Raw genomic sequence first — 25,995 nt, 5'->3', positions numbered from 1 at the left:
TGGCTGCAAGAGCACACCAGTGTCTGCTGTAGGCAGGGACTTTGCTCCCAACCTTGCCCAGATTTTCCACTAGATCTGAGGCCTGAAGCTTTTTGGTTTCAGGAGAAGTACCCAAATATTAAAGAGTACTCCCATCTTGCCTCGGTAAGCCAGATTTTGGAAAAAAATACGAAGTAAAAACTACCAACCTCAATGATATCACCAATGTTCTCTGCTGTCTTGCATCTACCAAGTTCCTGTAGAATCTACCTTCTTCCAAATAGATACCAGCAACTTGGCACAACAAGAAGGGCTTCACCTCTTTCACTTGGTAGGACAAATACAACATGCGCTTGGATAGTCTAATAACTACACGCTGGTCTCCAAATTGAATCATTTAAGATGCTCAGGGAACGTGACAGGGTAGGTGTCAAGATGCTTCCATTTGTGGGAGAGATTTGAATGAGATACATAATTACAAGATTAGGGGACAATCATTTAGAACTGAGCTGTGTAGAAACTTCTCACAGAGGGTGGTGAATCTCTGGAATTCTCTGCCCCAGAGAGATATGGAGGCTGGATAATTGGGAGTATTTAGAGACGGTATATAAATTTTTGAAAGATCAGGGAATTGAGAGCTATGGGAAACTGGCACAAAAGAGATGAGGCCTGGAGCAGATCAGCTGTGATCATATTGAATGACGGGAAAGACATGAGAGATCGAGTGGCCCAATCCTCCTACTTTCCAACATTCTTGTGTTCTACGTTACATGTGATCCTGCCGTGGAAATATATTGGCATTCCTCTTCTGTTCCTCATTTGTTGGAGCTACCCACATAACAGCTGAAGTTCCTTTACTAGGAGTGTCACTGTTGGTCAGGAAGGCAAGTATCGACCTTTTCAATAATGATTGGGGACTGTTGTTTCATGCTGACTCCCAGCTTGCCTATCTCCAACAGAAGGCTGATTAAACGGAAACCACAGGAAGACAGCTCCCTTCCTGCCACCACCCTGTTGTAAATCTCAGGGTCCACCTGAACACAAATCATGGATATAATTAAAACTCGAATGCGATTGTAGATAATAACCAAATCAGCATGCCAAACATTTTCATGCATTTAAGGTCAAAACTGTACTTATTAACTAATCACCCTTGTGTATTCCCTTGGTGTATCTCTTCTGCTTGCCTTAATCTGCCTGACTACTACCACTGAGTGCTCTCTGTGGGTGCAGCCAAGCTGGGACATGGTTGCAAAGGCACTGAGAAAGTTGAAGATGTCCATGAAAGGCAACTACAAGATGGCATGTAGATTTGCAAGTTGGCAAGTTCCTTGAAGAAAAACACATCTAAGAAATTCACAAGGCCTGTGAAAGACCCTTTTCTAAGACAGAGCTATGAAAACCTTCGTAGTGGAGGCAAGGCAGAAGAGTGGTGGCCTCGGTACAATAGAAAATGCTTCAGGACCTTGTGAAGTCCATCCATCCATCCACCTACCCAGCTGCACTCCATCTGTGGCAGAGTCTGCAGGTCCCATGAAACAAAATCAGAAACGCTGGTAGAACCCGGTTAGTGAAGCAACATCTGTGGAAAGAGAAACTGGTCAATGTTTCAGATCAAAGACCCTTCCCCAGAACTGAGAAATAGAGAAAGTTAATTTACATAGCAGAGAAGGTGTGCAATGGTTAGGACAAAGGGAATGCCTGTCAGACATTGAATGGATTCAGTAACCCCCTTGGTACCCACAAAGCTGGAGTAGAAGCAAGTCAGCTTTAATTGTAAGGGACTACTTATGAGACGAGAGGTCAGTCAATACTGTAAACCTGCATATAAAGATTTGACAGCATTCCTAATGGCAGGAAAACTGCTGGATGACAAATGCCAAAGCAGAAAACCCAAACCTAAAGTTTAAGCATTTCCAGTGCCTAACATGAATACTGAGTGTGCACTCAAGCCTTCAACTGAGCCCAAAATTATCCTCGCACCTTTTGTGACTGCTTCATGTGTATACATCTCACTGTTAAAAGCTGTGTGATGAAAACATTCTTTAACTTTCATTTTAGCTTGGTCATGGTTCATTTAATTTAGTCACATTATTAAAAAGCAGAGTTGAAAAGAAACATTTTAATTCGGCCTCAATGTCCCCACATTAACTCAATACACATGTTTCAAGGACTTGGGTTGTCTCCAAGGCTATCTCCCTAAGGGCAAAGCTAGTCATACATCCAAACAAAACTATACTTATGACTTGCTCAATCATATGCAAGGTTGGCAGTTCTTTTTGAATTAAGTTGACAATTATTCAAATTGATGAACTGCATGAACCATTTGGAGATTATTTGTGAGTCTGAACAGTTCAATGATCTGAATCTGAGTTTGATCTGGAACTTGCAGTGAGATCAGCTGAGGTCATTTACCTCCTGCAGTTAGTAATAATGTGCTAATATATGGACCCAAGTGGAGGCCATGGGAGTAGTTAATGGCACTACATCTGCTGGTAGACTGGACATTTGGCAGAATGAGACAATAGTCAGCAATGGATACAACAAAAATGGTCATGGATGGTGATGCTGGTTCTCAAGAGAGCCACAGAGCTGGATGATTATTATGCAGGTTGAGCCATCTCAGGTACTACACCCATAATACTCAGGTACCACCCAGTCAATGTACATTTGAGATTAAGACCAAATACACACTGTCACCAAAGAAAACATTACAGAAGAGATTACATTCACATAAACATAACTTCAATGCAATCAGACTGTTGTTGTGTGTCTTAGTAAATGTTCTCTGCAAAGGCTTAGGAGCATGTTTTTATCTGGTGCAGAGAATGGAAAGTTTGTAATATGTGTGAAAGATTTAAAAGGTTCTAAGGGGAATATACTTCTCAAAGATATGGTCTGCTAAATTGCTGAGCACATTACCAAGTGCTGATAAAGGGACTGTATGGAATGCATGGTTCTTGCATACAGCAGAATATAGCAATAGAACGACACAGCAGAGAAGGAAATTATTTAGACCATTGTGTTTGTGCTGGCTCTGACAAGATGCTAACCAAATTGTTTCGCTTCTCTTTTTATTTCTTCATAATGCTTCATTTCCTTTGGAAATTTGCAATTTAATCTGCTTTTGCCGTGTTATCAGGCAAAATATTCCAGACCAAGTATCAGGATGCAGTTTTTTTCTTTTCACATAATGTGTAATTATTTTCTCATTCAACTTTAATCTCTGTTGTGTGTTTATTGATCCTTTGTCCATCAGAACCAAACACAGCACAGCTCCATCAGATCAACTCTTCAGTTGCTATAAGGACAGCAATCCCATTCCTTTCACAGGCCTGGCACTGTCCTGGTGAAGCTCCATCAACCACAGTAGAGGGGAAGCCATGTTCCCTGAAAAACGAGGACATTTCAGATGTCCTGGAGTGGAATGCTTCATCTTGAGAATAGATGCAGTGGAGGCAGGGAAACTAGGAGAAAGGGATGGCATCCTTACAAGAGATTGAGTGGGAGGAGGTGTCGTTAGGGTAGCTGTGGGAGTCATGGGGTTTATAGTAAATGCCAGCAGATAGTTTGTCTCTTGAGATGGAGACAGAGATCCAGAATTTCAAGACCGGGTGGAAATTCATCCTCCTATTCCTTAACACCTTCATTAGCCACTTTGGAGACCTGGTTTGTATTAGGAGATACAAGGAACAATATCACACTAGCATAACTACCAAGAATTTAGTTGGAGGATGCTATGATAACCTCTTGAGGATCAAATACTAGGAGCATGGTATAATACCACAAAATAAAAGAAGATTGAGCATTCATAATCATAAATTCCTCCAATTTCCTAACAGTTTTTTCCCAGTTTATACCTAGTTTGATGGGTGAAATCAAGGCATTATGTTAAAGGTCAGAATTGTATTAGTTTAATGTCCTCATATTGGCAACAGGAGTGTGCAGCAAAACAGACAGAAGGTGGTCTGTAATAGAGCACCAAATCTGAGTGTTGAAGGTTGCACGGAGCATGCAACTTACCAGCTCACTCTGCTCGTTGGGCAGCCTGTTCTCTTCAACAAGGCTAAGATTGAAGCTGCTTAAGGTTCATAACAGAAAGTAGAAGTGGCTGTGAAGGTTGTTCTGGCATCAGTAACACTTCACTACATGATGTCTTAAATGTGCAGTACAAATATTTCATTGTTTAGCACATACAACAGCCCAGAATTTGCCATTTCACAGAGTCTTTTTTAGCCATTGGAGTTTGACAAGCTCATCTGTTGTTATTATCATTTTTATTTCTACTTCTTGATCAAAAACTTTTTCTTTGTTTCTTCCAGTGAATGTTTTCCTGCTGAAGAAAATAACTTTGTATTTCTCTGGCTTTTTTATTTTGTTCCTGCTCCTCTTCTATGTTTATGAAGTATTAATATTTACGTTACATTTTCTTCCTGTCCTGGCTGTTGACTTTCTTCATGAAAGATCATTGATCTGAGAAATTAATTCTACTTCCCTCTTCACAGAAGCTGCCTGACCTGTTGAATATTTCCAGTGGTTTCTGTTTTGATTTCCCACTAGCTGGTTGACTTTCTCCAGCTCGTTGGCTCCCCCTCCCCCTCCTGTCATCTTTGTTAGAGTCACCATCCATGCTTTTGTTGCTTTGGCTCTACTGTTTCGGTGACCTTCTGGCTGGTCTCCCCTCATCCACCCTCCATAAACTAATTGTCATTTGAAACTCTGCTTCCTGTAACCTGCTTCTTGCCTGGGCCTAATCACTTATCACCTCTTCCCTCAGTTACTTTGTCTCCCAGACCAACTGCACCTCAAATTCAAATCCTCATCAAATCCAGGAATCATAAAACTTTTTATGGTGTCTGTCATTCGAAAGAAAATGAATTACTCTCACCTTCCTGCCTAAATCAGTAGCCTTGCAAGTGACAGTTCTTATCCTACTTTTTAGGCACTTTGTTGTCCAGAGGCCTTGAATTTGGCAATCCCACAACTTTCCTTTGGGGGAACATATTTACACAGAGCACATTGAATCTCCTTAAATGCCTCCCATTTGTTCTGGGAGTGATTTAACCGCAAGTAGCAGTTTCCAATCCACTTCTTCTCAATCACTTCTCATTCGGGCAAAACTGGCTTCAACCCAATTTAGAACCTTTATTCCTCTTTCACCTTTCATCCTTTTCTCTATCTGTGCTAAATCTAACTAAAGTATGATTACTGGCACAAAAATGCTCTCCCACTGATATTCCTTCCACCTGCCCAGTTTCAGTCCCAAAAATTAAATCCAGAAATCCCATCATGTTGGATTGCTGAGTGCTGGCTGAAGATGATTTTCTGAATGCAAATTTGGATTTGTGTGCCCAGTATACCTTTCACTCTGACTGTATCTGAAGGGAATGGAGGTATATGAATGATACACAGAAAGAGGACATTTAGTATAAATTGGTATCAAGATCAGCACAACGTTGTGGGCTGAATGGGCTGTCCTGTGCTGTACTGTTCTATGTATCCCATTTAACATTAGGGTAATTGAAATGTTCAACTTTTACCCTCTATTATTGTTGCACATATCAAAAAATTGTCTGCAGATTTTCTCTTCTATTTCCCCCATGTTGTTTGGGGGTCTATACTATACTCAGGAAAGGGACACGCAGGATGCAGAAATTGGAACTGAGGGCGTAAACATGTCAGGGCATTTAGAGATCAAGGAGGAGGTAATGTTAGGTCTCCTAAACAGTATTAAGGTGTATAAGTCCCCAAGACCCGATGGGATATACCCCAGGATACTGAAGGAGGCAAAAGAGGAAATTGCTGGGGCCTTGACCAGTACTTTTGTATCCTCTTTGACCACAGGTGAGGTCCCAGAGGACTAGTGAGTGGCTAATGTTGTTTCTCTATTTAAGAAAGGAACAAGGGAAAATCCAGGGAACTATAAACCTGTGAGTCTCACGTCAGTTGTAGGGAAATTGCTGGAGAAAATTCTTTGAGATGGGGTATATGAGCATCTGGAATCCAATGGCTTGATTAGGGAAAGCCAGCATGGCTTTGTGCAGGGCAAGTCGTGTCTTACTAACATAGTTGGTTTTTTTTGACAAGGTGATAAGAGAGATTGTTGAAGGCAGAGCTGTGGATGTCATCTATATGGACTTCAGCAAGGCATTTGACAAGGTCCTACATCATCAGTTAATCAAGAAAGTTCGGATGCATGGGGTCAGTGGAGAATTGGCTGTGTGGATCCAGAACTGGCTTGCCCACAGAAGACAGAGGGTGGTGGTTGAAGGGACTTATTTGGGCTGGAGGCCTGTGAGTAGTCGTGTTCCGCAGGGATCTGTACTTGGACCTCTGCTGTTTGTGATGTACATAAATGACCTGGATGAGTATGTTGATGGATGGGTTAGTAAGTTTGCAGACGATACCAAGATTGGTGGAGTTGTGAATAGTGTAGAAGACTGGCGATGAATACAGCATGATAAAGATCAGTTGCAGATGTGGGCAGAGAAATAGCAGATAGAGGTTAACCCGGATAAATGTGAGGTGTTGCACCTTGGTGGGACTAATGTCAAGAGGCAATACACTCCAAAGGGCAAGTCTCTTGACAGTGTTGAAGAGCAGAGAGACCTTGGGGTGCAAATCCATGGCTCACTGAAAGTGGCTACACAGGTAGATAGAGTGGTAAAGAAGGCTTATGGAATGCTTGCTTTCACTAATTGGGGTATTGAGTATAGGAGTCAAGAAGTTATGATGCATCTCTATAGAATTCTGATTAGGCTGCATTTAGAGTATTGTATACAATTCTGGTCACCTCACTACAGGAAGGATGTCAAGGCTTTAGAGAGGGTGCAGAGGAGTTTTACTAGGATGCTACCTGGATTAGAGGGCATGTGCTATCAGGAGAGGCTGGACAAACTTGGGCTCTTTTCTCTGGAGCGGTGGAGGCTGAGGGATAATCTGTTGGAAGTGTATAAAATTATGAGGGGCATAGATAAGGTGGACAAACAATATCTTTTTCCCATTATTGAGCGATCCAATACCAGAGGGCATGCATTTCAGGTGAGAAGGGGTAGGATCAGAACAGATGTCAGGAGTACGGTTTTTACTCAGAGAGTGGTGGATGCCTGGAATGCTTTGCCTGATAGTGTGGTGGCAAGTTCATTTGAGGGCTTTTAATCGGGGCTTGGATGGGCACATGAGTGAGAGGAAAATGGAGGGATATGGGCATTCTGTAAGTAGAAGGGATTAGCTATGTCAGCACAACATGGTGGACCAAAGGGCCTGTTCTGTGCTGTACTGTTCCATGTACACTCCCAAAATATGATTGCCCCAATTTTTGTCCTTTAATTTTACTCATTTTGCCTCATTTGATTTTTCTAATAGCTGTGATTGTTTCCTCAACCAATATTGTCATCACCCCTCTGTTTTTATATCCTTTTCCTTAAGTGTTAAGGTTCCTGCTCCTCATTACACTGTTTTCATAGTAATAATTATACCCTCATATCTTACCGGCACCTCCACTCATCTGCCTAATTTGCTGTACTCCTTGCACTTATGTTAATACCATTAAGCACAACCAAACTCCTTCCATGTCCATTTTCTCACCTTTGCTTTTCCCGCCTTCCATTTCCAGTTATATTTTTCATCCTTATGAATCTTTGCTCAGTTTCCATCCCCCCTACTTAGTTAATTTAAACCCTCCCCAATAGCGGTCATAAACCTACCCATGAAAATCCTAAGTCCAATCAAGGTTCAACCTATGTGGAGTGTACAGATTCCAGCTTCCCAGAGCAGGTCCTGATGTCCCAAGAATTTAGATTCCTCCCTCTTGCACCAGTTTACCAGCCATGCATTTGTCAGGCATAATCTGTAGATTGCATCCTTTGAGGTTCTACTTCATAATTCCCTTCGTAACTCAAAATGTGCTGTCGGACCTCATCCCTTTTTCTACACATTGTTGGTACTGGATTACAATCAGCTGTCTAATGCAAGGGTTTAGAAATTACCACACTAAGTCTCTCTATAACCTCCTTTCAGAAATTTGTCGAAACCCCTCCGAGTGAAACTATGATTTTGATCAGAGGTCAGTCATATTTCATGTGGCTCATTGTCAGGTTTTCTTATGGTCCATCCTGGGATGTTTGTCTGCATTAAAGGTGCAATTTGAACAGAATTCCTTGCTGCATCCTTAGTGTCCCCTAGCATCAGACACTGGTAATGAGACAGCTTCCACTGGAAACCAGACCATCACAGATAGATTTTGCATTGGTTTCCAATTGTATGAAGTATCCAAGAACTGTCCCTGATGGTGGTAAGACAGCTTACCAGACACTTTGCACTGAAATAACTTCACCATTTGAGTTATTTTATTATGGTTATTCTACAATTGAAGGACATTAATTGGCAGTATAATTGTACATGGACTGTGGACAAGTCCAGGGTCTGATTTTAGAGAATAGCAGCACCGTGGTATATACTGCTGTGTTTGCCTGCGCTTCATTGCCTGTTGAGTTTTGGCTGAACCACCGGGACGTTGATAGTTTCCCTATTTAACAGGCCAGGGTGTGCTTCAGATACTTCTCATATCACTGCTGTTGACATTACAATCAACTGCTCACAGTGAGAAGTCGATAGGAATCGGATTCTTGAAGAATTTATCCTGGTTGAGTCTTAGGGTGCACATAACCCTTTCTTCCAAAATGCATTGCAATCTACATTTTTAGGAAGGTTATTTTTTTCTACCGTCAAGACAGCACCTGATCTACCTGTTATTTGTAACAGCGCCACAAATGTGGAAACTACCCCTGCTCTCACTCACTACTTGAGGTGAAACCATGGAGTTGTTTAAAAATATTTCCAGTTTTGCTGGACATACAGGCCAGATTTCTTAATGAAAACAATACACACACATTGCAGTTCTTCCCCCACCCCATTACACTGAACCAGAAGACCTCAGGCCACAGTTCCACCATCAAGTCTAAATGGCAACTTGAAAACAAAATGGATCATATTATCTAGGGCAGCATGTGGGTCCCATCCTCATATACAGGGTATGGACTCTTTAATTGGAGCAAACTATTAGCACAGCTGATCAAAGACGTTCACATTTTAGGAAGTATTTCCACAATATGCATAGGTGACTCACTTTCCAGCACTTCACCTTTAAACTACTTCGTTATTCCTTCTTTTTGCTTTGTTTATTTATTTATTTGTAATTTATAGTAATTTTATGTCTTTGCACTGTACTGCCGCAAAACAGCAAATTTCCTGTGATTTAAATCAGTGATAATAAACCTGATTCCAAACTTCAATTACTAACAAATAACAATCAAAAGTGAAAAAGTGATGCTGTGTTCTGGCATCAGTGTTGCTTGACATTTTCAAGATTCTGTAGTTTTCTTCAGGGGATTTGATGCATATTTGTTCTGCCATTAAAAAATGCGGACCAATCGATACAAAACTTTGGCAAACTGCAGCTCTGAACTGTCAGCACTCGGCAGTGGGGTTACATGTTTCTGAGGGTGAGGAATAAGATTAGAGAAAAACTGTTGTTAATTAATTACTTTTCCTCTTAATATTCTGCTCAAGTCTGTAGTCTAGCATCTCAGACCAGCATGACTCAGCTTGACAATTAAGATGGTGAATATTGAGTAAGACTTGTACAAGAGGGGCAAGAATTTGTACATGTAAGCACGATTAAAGTGAAAGTTAAAAAAAACTATTGTGCTGAGATGGGCCCTCTAGAACAAAGTGAGGTTAAATGAGATGCATCACATGTCAATTAGCATCCAAAAGTGGAAAGTATGCTTAATGTTTCTGGTGTGATTCATCATCAGAGTTCATTTGATGCTTTTCCTTTGTAACATTTTCTGTTTTACTTCAAATTTTCAAACTCAGGTAGCTTTTTTACGATATTAACATGATGTTGAAGAGATCTATTAAACCTTTAGGTTAATATGTACCAGATATCTTTAGTCCCTAACTTACACTTATTGCCTGTAATCTCATTAAGTGTGCACCTCATTTCAATGTATAGTTATTTGAACCATGATATTTATTTCTATAGAAGATCGTTCTTTTTTAGAAAATGTTATGTTGAACGATTAACAAGCTTGCTTTTGATGAGGCAATAACAAGAACCATTAATCTGCATGCCACAAATAATCTACTGAAGGAACTCAGCAGGTCAGGCAGCACCTGTGGGAGGAAAGGAACTGTTGACATTTCAGGTCGAAACCCTGCAAGTTTTAGACTTGATTTTTATGTACATATATGACTCTCATTTCAATGTGTCAATTCATATAAACATACAACACAGACTAATGACTTTGGTTGGTAGTTTATTGAAAGCCAGTCAATTTATCGTTATGAACAAAAAGGAATAAAAGATGAATAGAAAAGTAAATAAGATTAGAATATATATCACCGGGTAACAAACAAAAATAGGCATGCAAAGTATAGTGACAAGACCCTCAGGGGAAATTGGAATGTTGTGGCGAGTCTTCCTCTGAGATCTGGGTAGCTCTGCTTACAGAAATGCCTGCATCTGGGCTAATCCCTCATAGAATCACTGGCGGAGCACCAATTTAAGCAGATTTCCCTGCTCTCTGCTTTGGAAATCTACCTGCTAAGCCTGTGCCAGGTTAATCTTGGCAAGTACTATGTTCCCGTTAAAATAAATGGGACAAATCTGCTGCCAGGAGAAAAGTAATCAGAGCTTTTCATTTGATTTAATTAAGATGGCTTAAATGTTTTTAATTGGCTTATATGCTTTTAAGCATTTTGACTACTTAAAAAATGTATATTTTTTTAATGGGTCCCAAGTGTTATGTTGACAATCACTCAGTAACGGTGAATGCTCAGACAACCCTGAGTTTGGGACGGGCTCTCACAGGCTGTCAAAGATGTTTCATGCATGCAGTTGACAACTTGGGCTGGACCACACCAACTGGGCTTATTTTTCTCAGAAGAGGTAGCTGAGGGGAGTGTGGGCAGGGGGAGAGGGCAAAAGTAATGGGCAGGATGGAAGTGAATAAAATATCTCCACTTATGTGGATATCCAAAACAAGTTTGCAGTTAGTGTCATAAAGTGATACAGCACAGAAGCAGGCCCCTTTGACTTACCAAGTCCATGCTGACCATCAACCACCCATTTACTGATTGGTGATAATTGCTGATAAATCCAATCAGATATTTAAGGCAAAGTTTTCCCAGAGTGGTTAAGATATGGAATTTGTTACCACATTAAGTAGTTGAGGCAAATAAAGCAGATGCATTTACGGGGAAACTGGGCTCACTTGGGACAGTGGAATCGAAGTACATGTTGGTTGGTTTGGATGAAGAGGACTGACAGGAGCTTGAGCAACAGCTGAAAGGCCTGTTCCTGGGCTGTATGTTTGATGTAATTCTAGATAATGCACAGTCAATTCAAGAGCAAGAGGTACCAGAGTCGTAGAGTAATACAGCATGGAAACAGGCCCTTCGGCCCAACACCTCTGTGCTGACCATGGTGTCCACCAAGCTAGTCCCATTTGCCCGCGTTTGGCCCATATCCCTCTCAGCTCCTCCTATCCTGTACTTATTTAAATGTCTTTTAAACGTTGTTATTGCACCTGCCTCAACCACTTCCTCTGGCAGCTCATTCCATATATGCATAAAGAAGTTACCCTTCAGGTCCCTTTTAAATCTTTCACCTCTCACCCTAAACCATTGCCCTCTCGTTTTCAGTTCCCCCTCCCTGGGAAAAAGCCTGTGCGTTCACCTCTATCTACCCTTCTGACTCTATACGCCTCTATAAGGTCACCCCTCAATGTCCTACACTCCAAGGAATAAAGTCCTAGCCTGCCCATCCTCTCCCCATAACTCAGACCCTCGAGTCCTGGCAGCATTCTTGTAAATCTTCTCTGCACTTTTTCCAGTTTAGTGCTGTCTTCCCTATAATAGGGTGACCAAATCTGTACACAATACTTCAAGTGCAGTCTCACCAAGTAGTTTGTATGAGAAACTCAGTGCACTGTGATGTTATAATGGCATTGCCATGAGCAATAAACCTACATACTATGGAGACAATAAGCTTCTGAGAGCTTACCACTTAGACACCACTAGGTAGATGAAATAGAAAAGTAGAAAGCTCAGAAAAGGTTGTTTGTTAATTAATTAATTATTTGTTTTTTTTATTGTCACATGTACGAAGATACAGTGAAAATCTTTGTTTTGCATGCCATCCATACAGATCATTTCATCACATCTCTACATTGAGCTAGAACAAATGAAAACAATAAAAGAACACAGAGTAAAATGTTACAGTTATAGACAATACAGTGCAACAAGGTAGATTGTGAGGTCAAGAATCCATCTTATCGTACTAGGGGACAGTTCAATAGCCCTATAACATCGGGATAGAAGGTATCCTTAAGCCTGGCAGAACATGCTTTCAGGCTTTTGTATCTTCTGCCTGTTGAGAGGGAGGAGAAGAGAGAATGTCCAGGATGGGTGAGGTCTTTGATTATGTTGGCTGCTTTATCGAAGCAGCAAGAAGTGTAGACAGAGCCAGTGGAGGGGAGGCTGGTTTCCGTGGTGTGCTGAGCTGTGTCCACAACTCTATGCAGTTTCTTGTGGTCTCAGGCAAAGCAGTTGCCATACCAAGCCATAATGCATCTGATAGGATGTTTTCTATGGTGCATCAATAAAAATTGGTGAGAGTCAAAGGGGACATGCCAAATTTCTTTAGCCTCCTGAGGAAGTAGAGGCCCTGGTGCACTTTCTTGGCTGTGGTGTCTACGTGATTATTGAGAACCCACTGTTTACCAAGTAGACAAAGATCAATCATTCTGAGTTTCAGTGACTTGAAAACAGAGCAAAGCATCAGCAGGAAAGTAATCAAATAAGTCAAGAATTGACCAGTGAAGGCCACAGCCCTATCAAATTTACTTCATAATCCTTTTATGTTTTATATATTTCTGTTTTGGACTGTCTCATGCTTTTCTTAACTTACCAACTTGCTCCCTCTCATATTACCTTGTGCAGGAATAATTTCCACAAATAAAGCTGAAGTATTTTTGAAGCAATAACAATTAAAAAAGAAAGCTTTTCTAAACATTGTTGCACTTGTGGCTCCTAATAAAAGAGAAAATAAAACAAAAGAGCCATTGAGATTTGCCTGTTTGAAAAGAACATTGTTATGTGACAGGCAGCCTGTTTCATAAGGGAATGTTCAATCATGTTAAAGTATTATTCATCAAGATGGGAAAAATGCTGCTTTGCAAATTAAAGCACTGTACTTTTCTCAAGCATAATCGGATTATTCATAGCACGTTGAGCAATTTGTAACTAGTTACCAACATGAATGTTCACATCTCAATTAAGGACAAAAATATAATTCGCAGTTAAGATTGGCTCCTGAACACAGCTCCTATTTTTAGGTGTACTGCATATGGTACACGTAACATTTCACGAAACTTGAAGTTATTGTCCCAGCTATTTTCTAATACTTGTTAACATTTTCATTTCAGTAATGTATGTGTACAGATCATTTTAGTTTCACATACAGACCTGAATGGACTCCTCCCCCATTTGTGCTACTCTGCTTTATTTCACAGCATGAACAGACACTTCAGTGCATCACATGGTGTGCACAGGCATAAAAAGACCAACACACAATTGAAAGATCATTCTCATGGGTATCGTGAATAATGAGAAGAGCAAAGAACAGTTATGTTTATTTTACTTTGAGCTTGCATGATAGAATGGACACCGAAATGGAATTTAGAGCTGCTGGCATCCATGATACCATATGCCAAGATGGAGAGAAGCAGCTTGAGAGGAAAGGTGATAAGAAAGTGATAAAGAAAGGGAAAGTGAAATGCCAGAGGAATCTAGTGAGATGTCCAAAAAGTGCAGAAGGAAATGATGAGCAAAATGGTTCCTTTATAGACTAAGGCTGGAGAGATTTATTGGGAAATAAGGAAATAGAGAAATGAAGTAACTTGAGTCAGTCTTCATGGAAGAAGATACAGAACCCTCACCAAAATAGTGGAGAACAACAAGTTTAGAGTGAGGGAGGAGCTGGAAGAAATTGGTATCACTAATCAACAGCAGAAATTAATGGACCAAAAGCAGACAAATCCCCAGATGACCTGCATCCCACAACTTTAAGAGGTGGGAAAAATGGCTGTGGATGCACTGATTGTCATCTTCCAAAATTCCATATGTTCCTGAACGGTTCCCACAGATTGGAAGGTAACAAGTGTAACTATGGTATTTAAGAAAAGAGGGACAGAGAAAACTACAATCAATTTGTCTGACTGAAGTCATGGGGAAAATGCTAACAACTATTACTAAGGAAGTGGTAATATGACACCTAAAAAAACAACAACCAGCGGGTTCAGCAGAGTGGACAGAAATTAATGGAAAGAAAATTGCATTTTGACAAATCTGTTAATATTTTTTGACAAGAAGAATGCATAAAGCCAAATCTGTGAATGTGGGGTATTTGAATTATCTGAAAGCCTTCAATAAGCTGCTGTGCAAGGGATTATTAAACACAATTAGAGCACATGGGATGGGGAATTGTAATCAGCTGTGCACTGGGGAATTGGTCAATGATTGGGAAACAGAGAAGAAATAAATGGGTAATTTTCAAGTTGGGAGCCTGTAACGTATGGGGTGCTGTGACTGTTTTCAATCCACATCAATAATTTAAGTTGTGTAACATATCATTGCTTGCTGTTTTACTGGATGACTCTGTGAGTTGTGAGCGATCATCCATGATCTTGTTGAATGGCAGATGGTTGTGATGGGTTGAATGACCTTTTCCTCTTCCATTTCTTATGCTGTTATAGTTCCTTCCCTTCATTGACATTGTCCACACTTCCCATTGCCTCCAGAAAGCAGCTGACATAATCCAAGACCCCTCCCACCCCTGTCATTCTCTCTACTCCCTTCTTCCATTGGGCAGGAAGTACAAAAGCTTGAGAGCACATACCACCGGGTACAAGGACAGCTTCTGTCCCAGTGTTACACGATAAAGATGAACTCTTGATCTCTCAATCTCCCTCATCATGGTCCTTGCATTTTATTTGTCTACCTGCATTACACTTTCTCTGTGACTATAACACTATTTTCTGCATTCTGTTAATGTTTTCCTTTTGTACTACCTCGATGTACTTGTGTATGAGTGATCTTTCTGGATGGCATGCAAATAAAAGCTTTTCAATGTATCTCGGTACTTGTGACAATAATAAGCCACTTACCAATAATCTGATAGAGTTTGGCTTGAACCCTTGCTTACTCCTTAGGAGTGGGCTGTACTAACATCCAAGGACTCAGCCACACAGAGTACAGCTGAGGAAACAAGAAGCGATGGTAACTATGGGATTAAAAGAGGTCAGGTGAATGGCATATTTACCTGACTTGTAGGAACATATGACAATGATTAACCAATTACCAAATTCCTCTTTCATAAACCACACCCAGCAATTGGACACTACTGTTGGATAAGCAACCATGTGTCTAACAGTAAATCCTTCATTTCTGTGATTTTGCAAATACTTACATGATTACATTCCATGCTATATTTTCTTGCCTCTGTTGAAGCTTTTCAGAAGTAGTCTGTAGTGAAGGAAATTGTTTGAAAAGCATTCAGTTATTGTGACACAAGAACAAAATTTAGTGCCAGAAAAATCTGGCCTGTAGCCAGTTTATAATCCCATATTCTCTGATAGATCCCAGATATCTCCAGAAGTATGGGAATACATTTTGGATGTATCTATGACATGCCATGCATATCTGAAATATGTCTCACATGTAATGCCTATTCATGTGGGAGCTATCACCCAAAACCATTAGGCAAACATATCCTATCCTCGCCAGAATATAAATGTTAACTCCATGTTTTTGCAGAATAACAAGATTAAACATTTAGCTAAATTCAAACTCAAGATGAGGGAAAAGGACACAGATTCAATATGCCATGTTGTTGTAAATCCAGCATTGCAAATCAGGCACCCATTACAGAAACAGCCTGATATTTGATTTGAAAGGAAATACATTGAACAAAACATAAGAATATAAGAAAATAGGAGAAAGAAAAGGCCACTTGGCCCTCAAGCCTGCTGTTCAATACTATCATGGCTGATCTATCCCAGACTTCATCTCCTCTTCTGTTCCAGTCCCCCATCGCCCTCAGTTCCTTAATATTTCAAAAATTCATCCACTTCATTTTTAAGTCTCCCCAGATCTACTCCTGTGTCTCATGTAATCAGTCCTTTTAAAAATTCTGTTTCATCAGGTCATGGTTGCCATGAAGGCCAGTGCATATATCAGGCCAGCCTGTAAATCGTAGGAGCATTATCAGTTATTGAGGTTCTTATGTCAGTGACCAAATTATGTGAGGAAACATCAGCGTTTCCACAATGAACTACCAACAAATGGAATCAAATTCAGGATTCCCATGTAAATACGGAGGTCCTGAACCACCTTCAATGGCAATATCCCAACTGTGGTCTTACATGGGGCTTGGAATGCAAACGTACAGTGGTTTTCGAGCATTTACCCTGGGGAAACTGCCCTCCAGACCTGCATCATGTTCGACCTGGCATTGGAACAAGACTTTTATTCACTTGAAAGGAGGGAAATGGATGTGAAGAAGCAAAGGAAGAATCAGGTCATTAACAGTACTTTTCAATTAGTTGAACTGAGTTAAATGTTTTAAAAATGTTTAAAAATGTTCTTTTTGAGTCATACAGTATGGAAGCAAGCCCTTCAGTCCAAAGTCTGCACTAACTATACAACCACCCATTTATGTTAATCCTACATTAATACCATTTTTAAAATTTTCCCCAATGTCCAATCAATTTCCCCCATATTCTAACACTCACTTGCACACTAGGGGCAGTTTACAGTGGCCAATTAACCAAGCAACCCGCAGGTCTTTTTGATTTGGGAGGAAACCAGAGCTTGCTTTAATTATTTTTGAATTGATTTATAAATATTGAACAATCATTAAATGCAGACATTTTAAATATAGATAAAAATATGTATAAATTTAGACAAATTTGACAGCCTATTAAGCTGGGAGTTGAAGCTTAGCTGGCTGTCATTTTTCTCCTCATGTATTTCCTGGTCAGGATTTGTTCACCCTGTTATTCTGCCCCTCCCTTCCCACAATTCCCAACACTCAGTTGTGAACTCAAAGAAAATTGTTAGTCAAAAGCTTAAGTTCCAAGACAGTTTATTGCATCTTTTAAAATACAGAGAGAAGAGGTATTGCTTCTGTTAACTGTGCACTAGTGTCCCATTGTATCATTATGATGCTTTTGTTTGTGGTGGTAAAATAAAAGAAGAATGCACATTAAAAGAGGATTTAGTCTAAACACTGGTTACCTGTTTCTTATAGAAAGAAGTTGCTGTAAATCTGAAATAAAAATAGAAAATGCTGGGAACACTTTACAGGTCAAAATCAAAGTGGAGTTTATTGACATATGCACAAATACATGTATGCACAGGTGCAATGAAAAACATATTTGCGGCAACATCACAGCCATATAGCATCATATAAGCAGCATTCACAAGAGAAATATAAATTAACCATAAATTATACACAATTTTTATAAGAAAGAACACAATTTGAAAAAAAACAAAATCAAAATCCATTTTAGTGCAAAGGGATCAAAGTGGTCATGGTGTTGCTAAACTGCAGTGATTAGCATTAGTGTATAGTGTGCAGGCAGCGTGTGGAAGAGAAACAGAGTTAACACTTCAGGTCTTCCTTAGACTTGGGAAAGAGAGAAAATATGTATTTTAAATTGCAGAGAGGGTGTGGAAAGAATGGATAGGACAAAGCCATCTCTCTGATGAGTTGAGGCCTGTGTTGTCATGTGTATAAACTGCAAAAAGGTAATCCAATCAATGGGTTAACGGTAGCAGTTAGAGAGAGAGTACATGAACAAAGGAACGTAAAAGCTGTGAAATGTGGGTAGCTAGAGAGTGAGAACACAAATGAAGGTATGCAGAGGTGTAGAGCATGTCAAGCAGGTCAGCCTATGGTGGTGTTGAGTGAAAAACTGAGCCATATCACAGATGGGATGACCATTTTGATTACAGGCAGAGAAAATGAGTTACCTGAAGTTGTTAAATTCGGTATTGGGTCCAGAAGACTGCAATATGCCCAAAACAATAAATGAGGTTCTGTTCCACAGGTTGACATTGGGCCTCATTATTATAGTACAAGAGGCCACAGACAAGTTAAAATGGCAGGGAATATTAAAGCTAATTTTCATATATACAAAAATAACATTAAAGGAATATTAAAGGCAGGCAACAGGAAGCTCAGGATCAACCTCATGGAAAAAAAATCTGGGTGTAGACACTACTCACCTTGGTTTTGAGATACACGCAATGGTGAAGTTCTGCTGGAGTGCAGTTATCTACTTTTGTATGGAATATGAATATCTTGGCAGCATGTTGGGGTGCTCTAATGTTTCCATGGAAATCCTCTGGACATGTACCTTGATGGGGCCAGAGGCCCTGTGCTTTCAGACGGCTATGGCTGTGGGCTGCATGAGGGTCTGGGAAATGTTGGCGCATTTTGACATTGCAGTGGGGTGATGATGCCTATTTCAGTTGCATCTTCAACAGTGCATTGCTCAGGACTGAGGCTGTTAACAGGGAAGAAGGTAGCCCAGTCAAAGCTTGTGATCTATTGTGACTGCTGGGTCCAGGAAGTAATATAGAAGGATTGGGACTTGGATTCAAAGGAGATTACTTTGAAGTCACTGAACAGGTGTGAAATTTGGAGGGGCTTCAGACGATCAGGACAATTGAAAGGACCTGGAGAGGTTGGGAGGTTGGGAAGATCAGAACGGCCTGAAGAAGGAACACACCACAGAATGCAGATGCTGGAATCTGGAGCAAAACAAAAACTGTTATTTGCCACCTACCAACCCATGAATGGCTGTTGTCTGGGTCTTGTTTCGTGCAGACAAGGGCTACTTCATTTGCTGAGAAGTTGCAAATTGAATTGAGCATCGTGCAGTCAACAGTCAACATTCCCTTCTGACCTGATGAAGCAGCTGAAAATGTTTGGGCCTTAAACCCTTACATCTAGGTAGAGAACACTGCCCTCAGGAACTCCTGCAGTGATGTCCTGAGAATGGGATGATGGGCGTTCGACAACTACAACCATCCTCTGTGTGAGACGTGACTCAAACCACTGGTGTTTTTCCTTTTGATGCCCATTGACTTTAGTTAGACCAGGTTGCCATGGTGCCACACTTGGCCAAATGCTGCCTCAAGGCCAAGGACAGTCATTCCCACCTCACCATGGCTCTTTGGATCATGTTTGGAAAATGTTTTCATTGGACCTGTGACATGAGATTTTATCATTGATGTTTTCAAACAGAAAGTTCTATATAAATCACAAACACTTCAAACTTTCAAACCCAGAGCAAGTAAAAGTTAGAGTCAACTTCCTCATGTGTCCCCAGTTTGCTTATAATTAAATGTTGTACCTTTTGGATACAATGCATTAAAGAAAGCAAATAAAAGATTGTAATATGATCATTCATGTATGACAATTTTGCCACTGAATATAAGATTGTATCAAAAGGTGGAATCTGGGTTAATGCTCAAGTCAAACTGCATTCCTACAGAACACCAGTAAATCAATCAATTTGTGTCACCTTGAAAGTCTTGGCCACCACTGTTTTATTTTATGCCAGTTTGCCCCACTGATAGGCTCTCATTGGAGATGTGCACAGTTCAGCATTTAAGATGAAAGCTCTAAATGAGATAACAATGTGGAAACAAATATCAGCAGTATTTTGAGCCTTTAGCTGAGAATTTATTGATAAGAAATCCAAAGATCTTCCTCAATTCTGCCCTTTCTTTTCATCCTTGAGGGTCGATTGATATTGAAGTCACTTACAAACATAGATTGCTGCATCTGTGGTTAGTGGACTCTGTAGGTGAACCGACATAAAAAGCAGATAATAAAATACAAAGGAATATTTGGGAAGACAGTGATTGCCTTTAAAAAGTGATGACTCTGATCGCCTCACCCCATGTGGGTCAGCGAGCAATTAAGATTCAATTTTTGCTGAAGAAAATATGATAATTCAACCAGCTCAATTGATTGAAGAAAGTACAATGGGCTTTTTGAACCTTTTACAGCTTCTTTTCTTGAAAAATAAATAGTATGGTTCATTCAAAGAGACATTAAAGCTGCAGGGATGTGACAGTGACTGTAACGACATGGTATCTCTCTCCAGTGTCTGTTCCTGTTTTATCCCGAAGTGCACATAACTGTGTCTAATCTTGTCAGTCCTGTCCAATATATGTCAGGGTTGCCAAATGTAAAATACACTGATCCTGGAGGAGATATAATCTCAAGCTAATTATGCAATACATAGCACTTAAAACCTCACATCTGGATAAAGAATCATTGTATTCACATAAATTTGAATCAATAAAGTCAGTGCCAAAATATTCAATAAAATTAATGCATACCACACGTGCAGACAGAAGAGGTATATTGTTTCTGCCAGAAGTACATTTTAATGAAAAGCATGGCATGCCCGCAAAGTGCAAAACCTACATAGCGTAATTTTAATTAACAGCGGCAAAATCCTGGCAAAACTGTGAAGCATTATAAACTAAAGCAGCATCCATTGCCATCTACTCTAAACCAGGACTGCATCTCAAACTGCTGATATAAATAAAATGAATAATGTCACAACACACCCAACAGTATTCACAAAGATTCATGATACTTAAAACGTATCTCCCTGCATCACCCCCGCTTCCCATATGCAAAATATGTACAATGACAATAGGGCTTTGAAGAAAGCATTAGATCAAGCAGATTTTCTAACATAGTATCATTTAGTCCATGACTTTTGCAAAAAGAATAAGAAAGTTGACTGCTCGAAAACAAAAGCTAAGAGTAGCAATAACTAAACATCAAACTTTGCAACTGAGAAAAGACAGCAAAGGAAATTATAAGTGAAACCTGCAAAAACATAATGGGAAACACGGCTCACCCATAGCTTTTGCAAAAGGAAGAACAGTGGCCTTGTGACGCAGCTGGTAGAGCTGCTGCCTCAGAGTGTCACAGTCGGCCTTAGTCCTGACCTTGAATGCTGTGAATGTGGGGTTTGCTCCTTCCCCCTTACTGCATGTGTTTCTTCTAGATGCTCAGGTTTCCTCCCATGTCTAAAGACGTGCAGGTTGATAGGTTAATTGGCTGCTGTAAATTGCGTCTAATTTGTAGGTGGGTCATAGAATCTGAGGGGAGTTCTTGAGACTGTGTGGAGAATAAAAAATGGGATTAATATAGGATTAGTGTAAATGAGTGGTCGATGGTCAGGGCCGAAGGGCCTGTTGTCATTACTGTATCACTCTATAACTTTGAACCACAACCAACAATAAAACTGCTGCCACAAATTTGATTCTTTGCTTGAATTGATAGAAATATACATAATTTTAACATGACATGGGATAGATCCTGAGAATGGGAGCATGATAAACATATGGTCACTTATCTGCTAGTATCATTACAACAAAAACATTTAAAATGTTCTTTTATATCCTTCCAGAGTTTTGGAAGGCAGTTGGCTAGAACGGCAGAATATGTCAGCCTCTGACTAGTAACGTCGGCAAGGAACCTATGTAAATTTGTAATTTGGTTTATTATTTTCACATGTACTGAGGTAGAGTGAAAAATGTTGTTTTGGATGCCATCCATACAGATCATTTCATCACATCAGCACATTGAGGTAGTACAAGGGGAAAACAATAACAGAATCCAGAATATAATGTTACAGTTACAGAGGAAGTGCAGTGCAGGCAGACAGTAAGGTGCAGGGCAATGGCAACATAGATTGTACAAGGGGACCATTCAATCGTCTTATAACAGTGGGGTAGAAGCTGTCCTTGAGCCTGGTAATATATGCTTACACACTTTTGTATCTTCTCCCCAATGGGGGGGTGGGGGGTGGAGGGGGGAACCAGAGAGAATGTCTGAGGTGGGTGGGGTCTTTGATTATGTTGGCTGGTTTCCAAGGCAACGAGAAGTGTAGAAATAGTCCATGGTGGGGAGGCTGGTTTTTGTGATGTGCTGAGCTGTGTCCACAGCTCTCTGCAGTTTCTTATGGTGTCAGACAGAGCAGTTGCCATACCAAGCCGTGATGCATCCCAATAGGATGTTTTCTATGGTGTATCTATAAAAACTGGTGAGGGTCAACGGGGACATGCCAAATCTCTTTAGCCTCCTGAGGAAGTAGAGGCGTTGGTGTGCTTTCTTGGCCATGGCGCCTACGTGGTTGGACCAGGACAGGCTATTGTTTTATTCTTGGAAGAATCCAACATGCATATCCTATCTGAGGTGTTGGCAGGTTCAGCTTATGAAGGTATATTAAGGAGATGAAAGGAAGAATCAAGAAAAAAATGCAAGGGGAGGTCAATTTAATATTTAGCAAAAACTAGAAGCGGGGAGCTGGGTTGTGGAGCCTTTAAGTTTTAGAGTTCTCCCAACTCTTTCAACAGCAGGTATTAGTTTCTTTTAAATATTTGTATTTTCCAGTTGTTTCAGAATTTTTTTTTATTTGCTATTCACAGAACAAAGCGTTAAATAGAAATGAGAAGGGTGGTTTGATTTAACCTTTATAATTTTGGAACATTATTTACAGAACAGCTGAAAACAGGTGAAGGAAAAATATCAAATAGAAAGTAGAAACAGACATGGGCCATTTTGAGATCACTTTTTTGACTGTCCGGTGGGACGTGTGGGCAAATTGACATGGTTATACTTGCCTTTAAATCGTGGAATTGCTTCAATAGCCCTATCCATTCCTTGCACATAATTACAGCACTAGGTAGATAAAATTGGCACACTTGTCCCATTGCAGACTTGATAAATTGTAGTTCTCATTAACCAGCATCAGAAGTATGAAGACCACAACAGAGTTTGATGAAAAGTGGTGACCAGTTTTTTTCAAGGAAGCTTTGGCAAGGTGGAAAATTGACTCCCACCAACAGTATCAAGTATCACATTGATGCTTAAGAGTAAGAGAGTGGACTTTTTAATGACCTTGTCTTTTTTGTTGAAGCAAAACAGAAGTTACATGAGGAGGGGCCGGTCATTTAAAACTGCGGTGAATAGAAATACTTCCTCTCAGAAGGTGGTGAATCTCTGGAATTCTCTGCCTCAGAGGATGGTGGAGACCAGATTGTTGGAAGTCTTTAATGTGGAGATCGATAAATATTTGAAAGATCAAGGAATTGTGATTTATGAGGAAGGTACAGGAGTTAAGGCCAGAGTAGATCAGCCATGCTCATCTTGTTGGTGTCCTACCCCTGCTCCTATTTTGTGTTCTTGTGAATCCTTCAGTGTAATTATTATAAAGAGCTTGAGTACTGGCATTCTTGTGGATAAAAACTGGCTATTCCTAAGTTCCCAGGCTCACAATTTCAATGATTTTGACAAGAAAACTGAATTGAAGATATCTTTTAGTACATATTTTACTGTAGCAATGCACATAAGGGCCAAAGGGATGAACATGTTGGGCTATGGAGAGACTGCAGTGGAGTGGGATGATCTGGGTTGTTAATAAATTAGTGCCAGTAAGGACCCAATGAGCCAAATGGCAGCATCTTGTGCTGTAACCACTCTGTAGCTTCTTAACTTTCTGTATTTCATTCCACCAACATCATGATCCAGTTGTTAGTTACTTTCATAGGGCACTGCACCAACTGGAAATTCTATGGAGTGGAGTTAAAAGAGTTGGCTTTCTTCACATTTAAAAAAAAGACCAATGGGAGGTGACATAATTGCAATGTTTTGAATTATAAAAGTGGAAACACTTTTGCTGGCTAAGGAAAAGAGAAGCAGGAATATAACTAATTAACTGAGGAAACTTGATGCGAGGTGCAATGTGGAAAGATTTCCCCTGGCACTTTATGTAGCAAAATCATAAATGTTTTTTTTATTAATCGGTTAGCAATTTCTCCACATTCCCAAGTTTCTGAGCAGACCCATTACAGATTCTGGGCTTGTCCAGAGATTTAAAGGAAGTTAGATTTGTGATTCAGCGGGGAGCTAAGGGCTGCAGGTCTGGTAACCAGGCAAAAGGAAATGAAAAGAGACTGAGTGCATTCTGTAAATAGACCTGGTTAACCGAGAGCATCGGACCGGTTAGTCCCAAATTGCTAACTTCTGATGTTTGTCCTTGTGATTGGGCCAGGGTTGGTTCATTTACAGCATGGTTGAATGCTCCACATGACAAGGAGCTGGGTTTGAAAATGGGTGCTGCAAAATTGCAATGCAAAATTCAGAAGCACAGCATTGTATTTTATATCATATCTTGAAAATTGCTGCAAAAAGTCAGAAATGTATAACTTGCACACCAGCATCCAACAGACTGAAAACGAATCAATAAGTTCATCCTTAACAAATGTAGATATAGTGAAGGGACAGTGAGTGAGCAAAATAAGTGAAAGCAAGGATTAGCAATCAGCCCCCCACATACCGCAGTCAACAGCTCATCTGATGGTTTAAAGCAAAAAAATGATTGGTTATGGCCAAATAACATCATGGAACTGCAATCACAGAGGATTTTGGGATAGCTGATATGGCAGATCATTCATGTGAGGTGTAAATATCACAGTAACAAGCTATCTTTGGATGATTGTGGTATTTCCCTGACACTGAATTCGGGTAACTAGCATTCCTCCGAAATTAAAAATAACGCCTCATAATTTTTTTTTGGTTCGGCTGGCCCCAATCTGCAGAGTACCCAAGGAATTTATGAGCAATTCTCAGTGGGGTTATTATTCCTGGGGATTGACATCATATTTAAGTAATACTGAATTATATAACAGACGAAAAAGGCAAAAATGCATTTTGTACTTGGACCAATAGTGCATATCTCATTTTGATGTCTTCTTAAGGCATGCAAGTGTATAGATGTTACTGTCTGAGTTAATTTTAAAAACCTCTTTAAACTTAATAACCAGATTTTTTTTTAACCATGAGCAGATCTTTTGTTTTTATATATGTAACACAGACTTCTGGCTAGTCTTGCAGCTAATTTTGATGTGAAACAAGAGTGTGCTACATCTCTGGACTATGTTTTAAATGATGCAGTTACAATATCGTCAGCAGCTAACTGTCTGCAGGGAATGAAGGGAAGTAACATGTACATGATTTTCGGTGTACTGTGATGACTTGATCGCTTGTGGCTCTTCTCAAAGTGACACACACAATATGTGGTTTCTGAATTAAGGTGGGCAAATTATAGGCAACATACAAGATCAATTAAAATTAATGGCGGTCATTTAACCCATGAAGTCCTCACCTCCCTCATCTCTTCTGCAGTTGGCATTGTTGTAGGCTTTTCCTGGTGCATTTAATTTCCTAAAGGCATATTCTAATGCCTGAAAGCTATTGATAAAAACTTGAGAAATTTATTCATCTTACACTCAACTAATTGTTTAACACTACTGTATTTATCCCCTTTCTGCAAGTATAACAGCTTTAAACAATTAGTTAGTATGGAAGCAGAAAAAAATGAAGTAAATGTTCAACAATCCTGACAAAGACAGGAGAAATAAAACCAATGGATGGATGGTTTTATTCGTAGATGGATGGATAGATGCAAGTCCTTTGTTCAGTATGTGTACTGAACCTCAACATACACAATCAAACGCAATACCTAATGAACGTTGTCCCTTTACAACTCTATAGATTTCTAAAATGTTCATTATTTTTAATGGGAATTCTGACCTACTTGTGAGGATTCAACAATGAATTACTCATTTTGGGCTATCTAATTTAGATACTAATGTAATTATTTAAAGGAATGTATTTAATGAAATGAGTCAACAGGTAAAAGCAATGACAGTAGAGTACAAGGGATGAGTTTTCTTTCATTTCCTGGATGAATGCGTAGAGCAGCTGAATATTTTAATGTGAAAAACAGCCAATAAAATGAAACATTTTGTGAAATGAAATTCCAGCATATTACAAAGAAACGGATT

Source organism: Pristis pectinata, chromosome 7 (assembly GCF_009764475.1).
Source record: "Pristis pectinata isolate sPriPec2 chromosome 7, sPriPec2.1.pri, whole genome shotgun sequence".
In the NCBI taxonomy this organism is placed as follows: Eukaryota; Metazoa; Chordata; class Chondrichthyes; order Rhinopristiformes; family Pristidae; genus Pristis; species Pristis pectinata.
Note: the sequence above shows the minus strand (reverse complement) of the source record.